Genomic DNA, 11266 nt, shown 5'->3' with positions numbered 1-11266 from the left:
CCACCACATCTTTATAAAGGTTCATCAGTCAAAGTAGAAGGACAGGACACATTTTCTTTAAGTTTTTTAGCTTGATTTGTAACTTCTAAATTTGTAGCCACATGGGAGGTGAGCCTCCATTGGTACTCTTGTCCTGGGCCCAACAAAGGGTTGGGGTGGGCCAGCCTGCCGTGCACAGAGCTGTTAGCGCTGACAGTCCTGTTCTCAGGGCTCTGGAAGACAAAAAGAAGTCAGGTTAAGGTCCACTGCCCCTGCCTTTGGTCTCATTTGGGGAGGCCACTGGGCATGTGTGGTGGAAGCAACAATGGTGACAAGGTGAGTGACCCCCCCCACCCCCCCAACATGGACAGGCAGGTCCTCCTGGCCCCCACAGCATATCACAGATGAGACATCACCCCCACCTTCAGACTCCTCTCCCGGTCTTGCTTTACATGTTTATGATGAGGATGGATTCCTTAGGGCCATGTTCTTGTAAAAAGTGCATGCATTACGTATAAAAGCCATCACTATTTTTTTAAAGATATTTCAATTTGGAAAAAAAGAATGGATCACTTACCAAGGGTTCCGGAAACTTGCCTTGTAGTTCCACTCTTGCTATTCACAAATACTTTCTCCTGCCTCAACCTCAGCTCCCAAATCCACACTGGGAAATCTTGGACAGCCCCTCGGTGGTTCCGAGTTCCCACAGTTCTTCTCAGACTCAACGTCTCCGTCTTTGCAGGATAATCGCCTGGTCTGTGCCGAAGTGCAGAGGGGCCGGGAAAGCCCTTCTTTTACTTCTGCCTTTCCCAGCTGTCTTTGTGTTGCCACTAACAGGCCAGAAACTGTTTCACAGCCTGAGTGTCATGATGTGCCCGTGGTTCTCCAACTTGAGTGCATCGGAATCACCTGGAGGGCTTGTTAAAACAGAGTCCTGCCCCCGCCCTGAGTCCCTGATTCCAAGGGCTGGGAATGTGCATTGCTGGCGAATTCCCAGGTGATGCTGATGCTGCTGATCAGGCCACCTCGCTTTGAAGACCACTGTTAAAGACAGCGTGAGCTCATACCGCAGGAGAACGTAAGAAGTGCCTGCCCAGTGGAGTTGAGGATTTGGGTGGGAAGGGTGAGTGGAGGGGAGGTCCTCATGGAGGAAGCTGGGCCCAGCCCAGAGGAAGGAGCAGGCCCGTGTGACCCGGGCCCCGTGCTGTCCATGCGGAGAGGTGGGATATGCAGGATGATGCCGATACACCTAGCCCAGGGGTCCCAGCTAGGTAGCTGAGGGACTGGGGCAGCAATCTGACTTCACTCTCCTGCCCAGTACATGGCTCCGTCCTCCCACGGGTTGGGTGCCCTGCAGCCCGCCCCAGGCATCTCTGAGGAGGGCTCTCTGGAAGAGAAGACTGCAAGATTAGCATAAGGACCCTGTGTGGCCAGAATACACTTCTTCTTCCCAGCTGCTGATGTCCCCAGAAACCTCCAAAGCAGGGGAAAACCCACTTTATATTCTCTACTGTAGCTGACCTTTGGGACCCTGGGGGACGAAGAGGAGGGTCTGGTGACTTACTGGGAAAAATCCCAATCCAGGCAGCTTCATGGCAGACTGTGCCTGTGGTCACCCCATATCCTTCTCCCCGCTTCCTTCCTGGCAGTTTGGTTCAGGACGGCAATGTGCCCAGCCACAAAGATTCACTGTGGGTGACACCACCCAGTTCTGGCTGATGAAATCTCAGAGCAAGTTCCAGGGTATGGATTTCAGGGAGGCATTTTAAAAGGAACGGGGCTAGCACAGGCTTTCCCCTTTCCTGCCCAGAAAGCAAAGGCCAAAGCTGGAAAATGGAGTGGCCGCCTTGCCGTGTGAGGTAGCAAGCAAGCAGAGAAAGGCACGGTGAGCAGAGCAAAGGAGAAAGACTGAAACCCTAGGGTCGAGTGGAAGTACTCAGGCCTGCACGGGCCTAATCCAGTTCCCTGACTGTTAATCCGGTATTCTGTTGTTTCAGCTGAATGTATTCCTACCTGATATCAGTGGAAAGGGTGGAAAGACCACGAGATGGGCCCCTGGGACCTCAGGCTGTGTGACTCAGGGAAAGTCATGGGCCCCCTCTGGGCCCCTGTTTCTTCATCTGTGGGGATGAACCACCCAGTCTTCAGGGTCTCTTTATGCCTTTCTGTGGCTCAGAATCAAGACCCTGAGCCTCTCCTAGGTGAAAGGGCTGGGCACAAGGGGGACACTTCAGTGATGGGGCAGGAAGTCACCTTGGGAATGGTGACATCCTGGGGTCTTATCGGTGGTCAGCCAAAGGGAGAGCCTAAAATACAGAATAAGGGGCACCTGGGTGGCTCAGTCGGTTAAGCATCCGACTCTTGATTTCAGGGCAGGTCATGATCTCAGGGTTGTGAGATCGAGCCCCAAGTCAGCCCCATGCTGGGCATGGAGCCTGCTTAAGATTCTCTCTCTCTGAGGCACCTGGGTGGCTCAGTCAGCTAGGCGTCAACTTGAGGCATCTCTCTCTCTCTCTCTCAAATAATGTCTTTTAAAAAAAAAAGAAGAAGAAGAGTAGATTTAAAAAAACAGGCCTTGCCCGGCTAAGGTCTGGATGAAAGTCTGATAATGGAGTGGCTACCCCCAATAATCCTCCAGTCCTCCTTTCTCCTGCCAAGCACATGAGAATTGTCTGTCACCCTATGGTTATCTGACTGTGGTCTCTCCCCTACCATCTGTGAACCTTGTTTTCTTCGATTCCACATACCAGCCCCGACCACAGACCTGGCTAGTGCTGAGTACAAGAATGAATAAACGCATGAATCCATGGAGAACTGAACCCAGACCTCCCTCCTGGCAGGCACCCCGCTGGCCCGCTGGCAGCCTTCGGCCCGAGTTTCTTCAGCCCCTGCCTGGCCCGTTTGCCTCCTTGAGGGCAGATCTAAGCCCCTCAGAGTTGCAGGCCATCAGAAGCCCCACCAGACTCCAGCAGGACTGATAACTTGTAGACTGGCTGTGTCTTTGGAGTTGGACTTGGGAATTTCACAGCTTAGGAGACCAAGGCACATCCCTGCCTCTTACCCAGAGCCACCCAAGGATAAAGGGGCATTCCTGAGCACATGTCTCTGCCGGCCTGCTGTAGGACCACCTGGGAGGAAGGCCGCTGGCCCCGCAGGGAGAAGGCCCTGGAAAGCAAGAATGTGCTGCTGGAATGAGGCGGCAGAACAGTGGCCAGGGCTGTGGGAATTTTTCTTTAAGATCAGCCTGCTAGAATGTGCCCAAAGACGGTCGGTGGACATGCAATAGTGTTCGACCTAGAGTTTTTGTGACAGCAAAATACTGGAAACAATCTAAATGCCCAGCCATACTGGGTTGGATCAATAAAAGATGGTACATACTTTTATTTGCAATGAAATACAGTGGATAGTCTGCAGCCATTAAATAAAGGATAGAGCTATATTTACTGATGTGGAAAGATTCCCATGACATATTGTTGAGTAAAAAGAGCAGGTTATGAAACAGTATAGGATCCCATTATAAAATCACACACACACACGCACACAGAGCTGTCTGGAAATCTGTTCACCAAACTGTTAACAGTATCTCTAGTTGGTGGAATTTAGGGTAATTTTTACTTTCTTCTTTAAACTCTATATTTTACATCTAAAGCATTCAAGATAACGAATCATTTTCACTTGGGAATGAATACATAACAAGCAAACAAAAAACAAGGTAAAACCGTCCCCCGCCCGGATCACCGTCCTAATGTTTCCCGTGTCCTCATCTCAGGCATGCAGCTGTGAGGAGGCCCCAACCAGGAGGCGGCGCAGGGCTGCGGAGGGAGCCAGGCTTGGAGCCACGCACTCCAGGATGTGGATGTGGCTCTACCACGAACTGTGAGACCACCGAGAAGCCACTTAACTGTTCAGAGCCTCCGCTTCCTCCATGAGTGTCTGCTTCTTGGGCTGCTTGGGAGCCGTGACTAAGAGGCAGGCCAAGAGCCCACACAGTCTTCTGGAAAGGAGAGACTGAGGCCCCTGCCTGCCCCGGCCAACCGAGGAACTCGAACCCAAGGCCTCACAGACCAGAAACAGAAGCCTTAAGCATCAGACATTTGTATGATTATTGGGATTAAAGTGTGGACCGTAGTTTTGACTTTTCCAATTTCTGTAACTCCATGTGACCCTGAGCCCACAGCTTCCTGCCAGCCTGTGGATAGACCTGGGGGGAAGAAAGAGAAGTCTATGAGGCCAAGGTCATCCTGAAGGACGTAGACGAAAATCGAGGCTCAGCGGGGCCAGCTGCAGGAGAGGAACGAGACCCTTAGTCCTGGTCGGGGGACTCTGGGCAGCAGACCACAGTGGCCACTACACAGAAGGGAAGCAATGTGCCGGAGATCACATGGAGTAAAGGATGGAGTGAATTCGAATCCAGCCGGCCAAAGCCCCCAGTTTAATCCCAATGATCCTATGAATGTCTAACACTTAAGGGTGTGTTTACTGTGCTGCTTGTGGTACTAGGCACTGACTCTGAGTTCCGGGGCCTACCGCTCAAACCACCCTCAGAAGGAGGTATTAGTGTTATAGCCTCAGTTTACAGATGAGGCAACCGAGGCTCGGAAATGATAAGTAACTTGCTCAAGGTCACTCAGCTGATAAGCGAGGACTTGAGCCCAGGCAGTTTGATCCCAGAGCCACTACGTGATAAGGCCATGGTGACAAGCTGGACCCTTGCCTTGCGCAGGAGCTCATGGCTAATGCATTTTTTTGAGTGCTTTTTGGAGAGGAGAGCATGGTGAACCTTGACCTCCACAAGCTGTCCACTGGTGTGCAGTGACAGCCCACGGAGGAGGCTGAGCCTGCCTCGGGGCTGTGCCGCCCCACAGGCCCCTGCTCTAAGCCCTCAGAGACCCCCCCCCCCCATGCTCAGGGAGTGCGGCCCCACCTGGAGGAGCCTGACCCCTCAGCCCTGCTCACAGCCCAGGTCTGCGCGGAGCAGCTCCACCAACCAGGAGGCTTGGGCTTCGGCCCCATGATCTCCGCAGAGCCCTGCCTACAAGTCTAGGAGCCTCGGTTACTGAGCTGTAAACAGCAGCTCATTGCTATCATCACCTCTGGGTCTCTTTGCAAAGGCTGCTGGAGAAAAATGTTCATAATACACATTGCAAACACCACCAGTCCCAACAGAAGCTAATCTTTGACAGCCAGCTACCCCACATTCCTCAGAGCAGCATGAGTCCGCCCTGCGGCGGGTGGGACCCTCCTGGCCTGTGAGAGGCTGTGATGGCAACCCGGAGCCCCGTGTCCCAGAGCCCGCAGCTGCACGGGAAAGCCTGACCTGCACAAACACACCGTGCGCTAGCCTGCTAGCCTGGCTCTTCTCCGTCCCGCCCGGTTACGCGTCTCTATCTGGGAAGGGTCTGCCTCCCCAAACAACCCTTTAAGGCAGAGACTGAGCCTGCCCTCTGCCAACTGCATGCCCAGGGCCAAGCTTCACCTAGAACATAGCTGGGATCCAATAAGGGATTTGCTGGGTGAATGAATGAATGAATGAATGAGATACGATGTTAATTTTGCATTCTGGAAGGCAGACCGTTCCCAAGGGAGCTCCAGGAGAGCTGAGTGGCCTGGTCCTCCCTGAAACTCCCAGACTGTTAAAGATAGCCTGACAAAGAAAGGGTTACTGTTGGCATCATGGCTGGCCAGTGTCTACCCCCGTCCTGACGATCAGTCACCAACATTCCTTGTCACCTCAACTTCTCCCTCCCAGGGGAGCTATTAGTGCTGCCCCCATTCTACAGGACAGGCAGGTGGAGGCTCTGAGAATCAAGGGGCTCGGTGGGATGTGAACACAGACACAACCAGCTGCAGAGCACGGAGGGGGCAAGTCTGCAAGGGTCAGACCACAGTCGGAGTGAATCTGCCCCACGTTCTGCCTGGGCAGCCGGCCTGCAGGCTGCAGGACACCCCAGCCAAAGTCCAGGCGCAATTGTCCTTATCTCCGGTGCTCCAGAGCCCCATCATCTTCTCAGGGCCCTGGTCAGGTGGGCCCCTGACCCAGAGCAGGAGGCCGGGGTCACCACTTGTCAGAGCCCACACTCGCCATGATAACAGAAGTGCTGGCCCTGCTGAGGTTGGAGACGGGTGGGGCTCTGAGCTTATCTTGGGGAGGTCGGAATTCTGCAGCAAAGCCTTTTCAGCCTGCTGGCTGCTCAGCTGAGCTCCGTTCAGGGCATGAAGTCCCTTCCTCCTCTTGCAGGGGGTACCAAGAGCGCAGAGCACCTTCTGCCTGCAGATGTGCTCGGCCATCAGCCCTCCTGGCTGAGGAGTCTCTGGCCCCACAGCGGAGAGTGGAGATGGCTCGGGAGGAGGAGCATCCAGGCTGATACATGCCCCCGCTCCTAAGACCCAGGATCGGTTTGATTAGCTGATTTCTTTCAGCAAGACGCCAGCTCTGAATGAGTGTGTGTGCGAGCACCCATGCATACATTATGGATGTGCCGTCACAAATGTAAGCACCGACCCCTGTTGCCAGCCCTTCTTCCTGCAACAGGACAGAGGAGCTGGGTCCTGCTCAGCAGAGGATGACAGGAAATATCCTCACCCAGGACCACAAGCTTTTGAAGCCCTCATTCTTCTTCCCATTTCCATTTCCATCAGAGGCTAAACAACATTTTATTAATTTTTTTTCAAGATTTGTTTATTTACTTGAGAGAGGTAGAGAGGGGGAAAGAGAATTCTCAAGCAGACTCCCCGATGAGTGCACAGCCTGACATGGGGCTCGATCCCAGGACCCTGAGATCATGACCTGAGCCGAAATCAAGAGTCAGACACCTTAGGCGACTGAGCCACCCAGGCGCCCCTAAACCACCTTTTAAAAGCCAGGCTTCCTCGCTTCAGGCGAGGATTTCCTCCTAGACTGAGAAGGACCCCCGAGGGGTAGGGTGGAGGTGGCATTGATTGAAACGCATCTGCTTGGCACAGTCTCCTCTTAGTCACCTTTGTATTTTTTTATTGTGGTAAAATATACATGACATAAAAATTTGCCATTTCAACCATTTTTAAGTGCACAGTTCTGTGGCAATGATCACATTCACATTGCTCAGCAACCATCACCACCATCCGTGTCCAGAACTTTTCCATCTTCCCAACTGAAACTCTGTGCACGTTACACACTACCTGTCCGTTTCCCTCTCCCCCCAGCCCCTGGGAACCACCATTCGACTTCCTGCCTCTACGAGTTTGACTACTCTCGTTACTGTCTATAGGTGGAATCATACAGTATTTGTCCTTTTGTGACGAGTTTAATTTCACTTAGCATGCAGTGTTCAAGGTTCCCCCCTTATGGTAGCGTATTGCAGAATTCCCTTCCACTTTAAGGGTAAATAATATTGCACTGTATGTACATACTACATTTTGCCTCTCCGTTCAGCTGTCGGTGGGCCCTTGGGTTGTCTCCTTTTAGCCAGTGGGAATAATGCTGCTGTGAACGTGGGTGTACAAATATCTCTTCCAAGCCCCTGCTTTCAGTTCTTTTGAGTATATACCCAGAAGTGGGATGGCTGGATCCATATGGTAATTCTATGTTTAATTTATTGAGAAACTGCCCTCCTGTTTCCACAGTGGCTGCACCATTCCACACTGCCCCCAGTCATGCACAATGGTTCTAATTTCTCCACATCTTCTCCAACACTTGTTATTTTTTTCTCTTTTTCTTTTTTGGACTAGCCATCCCAATGGGTGTGAAGTGCTGTCTCATTGTGGTTTGGATTTGCATCTCCCTGACAGGGATGTTGAGCCTCTCTTCCTGTGCTTACTGGCCACTTGTATAACTTCTTTGGGAAAATGTCTATTCAAGTCCTTCAGCAATTTTACATTTTTTAAAAACTCCTTGATGCTCTGCAAGTTGCCATTTGGGACCATTTTTCTCTGAGATTTCTTGCTGGACCTGTTCCCCTGCCATACACTGCTGTGGGAACAGGAGGTGAGGGGGAGAGGGAGCCGCAGGGAGAAACCTCACCCACCTGGGAAGCCGGCCTGGAGGATTTCACGCTTACTGCTTAAGAAATACAGAAGCTCACGTTGAGCTGGAGTCAGTTTCTGGATGGCTCCAGCTCAGCAGGTGTGGCTCCCCCAAGACAGAGAGATGCAATTTGAAGGGACTTTGCCTGGGCTGGGAGGGCAGCTGACCCAGTGCCTGGTGCCATGAATGGGCAGTGCCCACCCCCGGAGCTACCGTCGGGCCCCAGTTACCTGCGATTTTCCGGGGGAAATTCCCTATCCAAAGGCCACATGACCACTAGAATCATTTACACACACACAAACCTTTCTGCTGATAGGCAAGATCTGCCATCAGGTGTGTGTCCGGAAAGGACAGGGCTGAGCTTATCATGGGCCTCAGCTCAGAGTTTAACACCATCAGCCCACAAGGCCTTTCTCCTGTTTTACTTATTTATCATCTCCCTTTATCCTTTGGCCCAATTCCTGGGGGACCCCTCCCCAGCCCCACCTTGGGTATCCGTTCTGATATGTTTGAGGGGTACACTGCATCTTTGCAAGGCAGGCAGGTTTTTGTGTGCACGTGGCTTTAACTAACAAACCTTGTCCGGGACTAATAAACCTCATTCTCCTACTCACTTTATCTTTAACACTATGTTTTACAAACCAATCCATATCCATTGCGTGTTTCTAATTCGGAGGATTCCATCCTGCCTTTCACCTCTGGGACATGGAAACCGGTGCCTCCATCTCTCGATACATCTTCACTCCTGAGATTATTAACTGAGTCAATCAAATCATCTATAGCTTTGCTTCGATACATCTCTTCCTGAGGAAGTGGCTTCATTAAAATCAAACTATGGGGCACCTGGGTGGCTCAGTCGGTTAAGTGTCCAACTCTTGATTTCAGCTCAGGTCATGATCTCAGGGTCGTGGGATCGAGCCCCGTGTTTGACTCCACACTCAGAGGGGAGTCTGCTTGAGGTTCTCTCCCTCTCCCTTTCTCTCTCTCTGCCCTGCCCCCATTTTATTTGTAATTATTGTTAATACTGCTGTATTAGGGGGACGCCTGGGTGGCTCAGTCGGTTAAGCGGCTGCCTTCGGCCCAGGTCATGATCCCAGGGTCCTGGGATCGAGTCCCACATTGGGCTCCTTGCTCAGCAGGGAATCTGCTCCCTCTCTCTACCTCTGCTTGTGCTCTCTCTGTCAAATAAATAAAATCTTTTAAAAAAAAAAAATACTGCTGTATTAGGACTTATTTCTATCTTATTTTGTATATTCTATTTACCATACATTTTACTGTTGGTTTTTCCTCTCCTGCCTTCAATTTAACAGTCCAATTTTTTCCTGCTGATTTGAAAGTCTTTTTTTATAACCATGTAAAATACACATCTGTGAATGAAAGGGGCAAATCTTCCTTACAGAAGAATTTCAAATAATAGCTATAGAAGGAATGAGTGAAATAGAACATCACCATTTGTATACTGGTGATAATTCCTGCAGGTAAGATCCACAAACAAATGCTCATGTTAGTGAGCCAAACTCTAAGGAGAAGCACGATATTTGCAAAGACTCAAAGTATTTCCTCCAAAATATTGTTAATTACTGCATCGGTGTTAACATATATCCACAAATTCTTTGATACTCTTCCCTCTGGGGTAAGGAGTTTAATTCCTCTCCCCTTGTGGGTGGGCTGGACTCGGTGACTGGCTTCTCACGAATAGAATTTGGAGAGGGAGAAATAATATTACAGTGGAGAAGTCAGGCAGACACCATCTTAACCAAATAAACAAGATTAATGTTACTAGTAATAAATCATGGTTCTATCAGTGATATCATGACGGTTGATACCAATAGGATGTGATGAGGAGGGCACTGCAACTCTGTGATATTCTTCACCCAAATCCAAAACTGAGGTCTAATCATGAGAAGACATCAGACAAACCCAAATTGAGAGATATTCTATGAAATACCTGACCAGCCTGGGTGGTTCAGTTGGTTAAGTGCCCACTCTTGGTTTCAGCTCAGGTCCTGATCTCAGGGTCACGAGATCGAGCCCAGCGTTGGGCTCTGCACTCAGCTGGGAGTCTGCTTGAAGCCTGCCCCTCCCCCCGCCAAATAAATAATAAATCTTTAAAGAAAAAAGAAATACTTGGCCAGTATTCTTCAAAAGTCAAGGTCATGAAAAACAAGGAAAAACTGAGATACAATCATAGGTGTAAGAATCTAGAGTCATGATGACTAAGTACATCACAGTATCCTGATGGGATCCTGGAACAAAAAGTGAGTGAAATCTGAATAAAGTCTGCAGTTCGGTTAATAGTGTTACACTGATGTTAATTTCTTAGTTTTGGTAAATATGCCATGGTCATATAAGATGTTAGCATGAAGGGATGCTGAACTACCTGTACTGTCTTTATGATTCTTCTGCGAATGTGAAGTTATTTTTAAATAAAAGTTTTAAAATACAGCTATATATGAAAAGTTTAAAGCAATCACAGAGATGAGATAATAAAGCAGTCAGAGATGATCAGACATGAATAGATTTTTAAAAAATTTTTGAAATGAAAATCTAATTCTCATAATAAAATACCAATTAGGCACAAAGAAAGAATGGGGGACCTGGGAGTAAATAAACTAGCAAAAAGCAACAAGGAGACAAGTAGAGGGAAAACATAAAGGAGGCACTGAGTAAGAGACAGGAAGGTGAGAGTACAATGCTCTAATAAATTCTATGTACATAACCAGAACCTCAAGAATGGAGAATAGTGAGAATGAAGGGAAAAAATGTATTTAAAGAGAGAATGGCCGATTTTTAGAACTGGTAGAAAACATTATATCAGAGGTCTAGGAAGGAAAACAGGATATACTGAGCAGGATAAATAAAAATAAATCCATACACAGCTCAGGAAAACCGAAAACTGAAAACAAAAGGACAAGGATAAGATGGTAAAGACAGCCAGAAAAAGGGGAGCCTAGGTGGCTCAGTCATTGGGTGTCTGCCTTCGGCTCAGGTCATGGTCCTGGGGTCCTGGGAGCGAGCCCCGCGTCGTCGGGCTCCCTACTCGGTGGGAAGCCTGCTTCTCCCTCTCCCACTCCCCCTGCTTGTGTTCCCTCTCTCGCTGTGTCTCTCTCTGTCAAATAAATAAATAAAATCTTAAAAAAAAAAAAAAAGACAGCCAGAAAGAACAGGTCACCTGCAAAGAACAACTAGGCAGACAGCCAACTTCTCAACAGCAAAAGTCAGAAGCTAGTGAATACAATTTTGCAAATACAGATGCAGAATAACTGTCAATGTAGAATTATGAAC

Source organism: Halichoerus grypus, chromosome 1 (assembly GCF_964656455.1).
Source record: "Halichoerus grypus chromosome 1, mHalGry1.hap1.1, whole genome shotgun sequence".
Classification (NCBI taxonomy): domain Eukaryota; kingdom Metazoa; phylum Chordata; class Mammalia; order Carnivora; family Phocidae; genus Halichoerus; species Halichoerus grypus.
Note: the sequence above shows the minus strand (reverse complement) of the source record.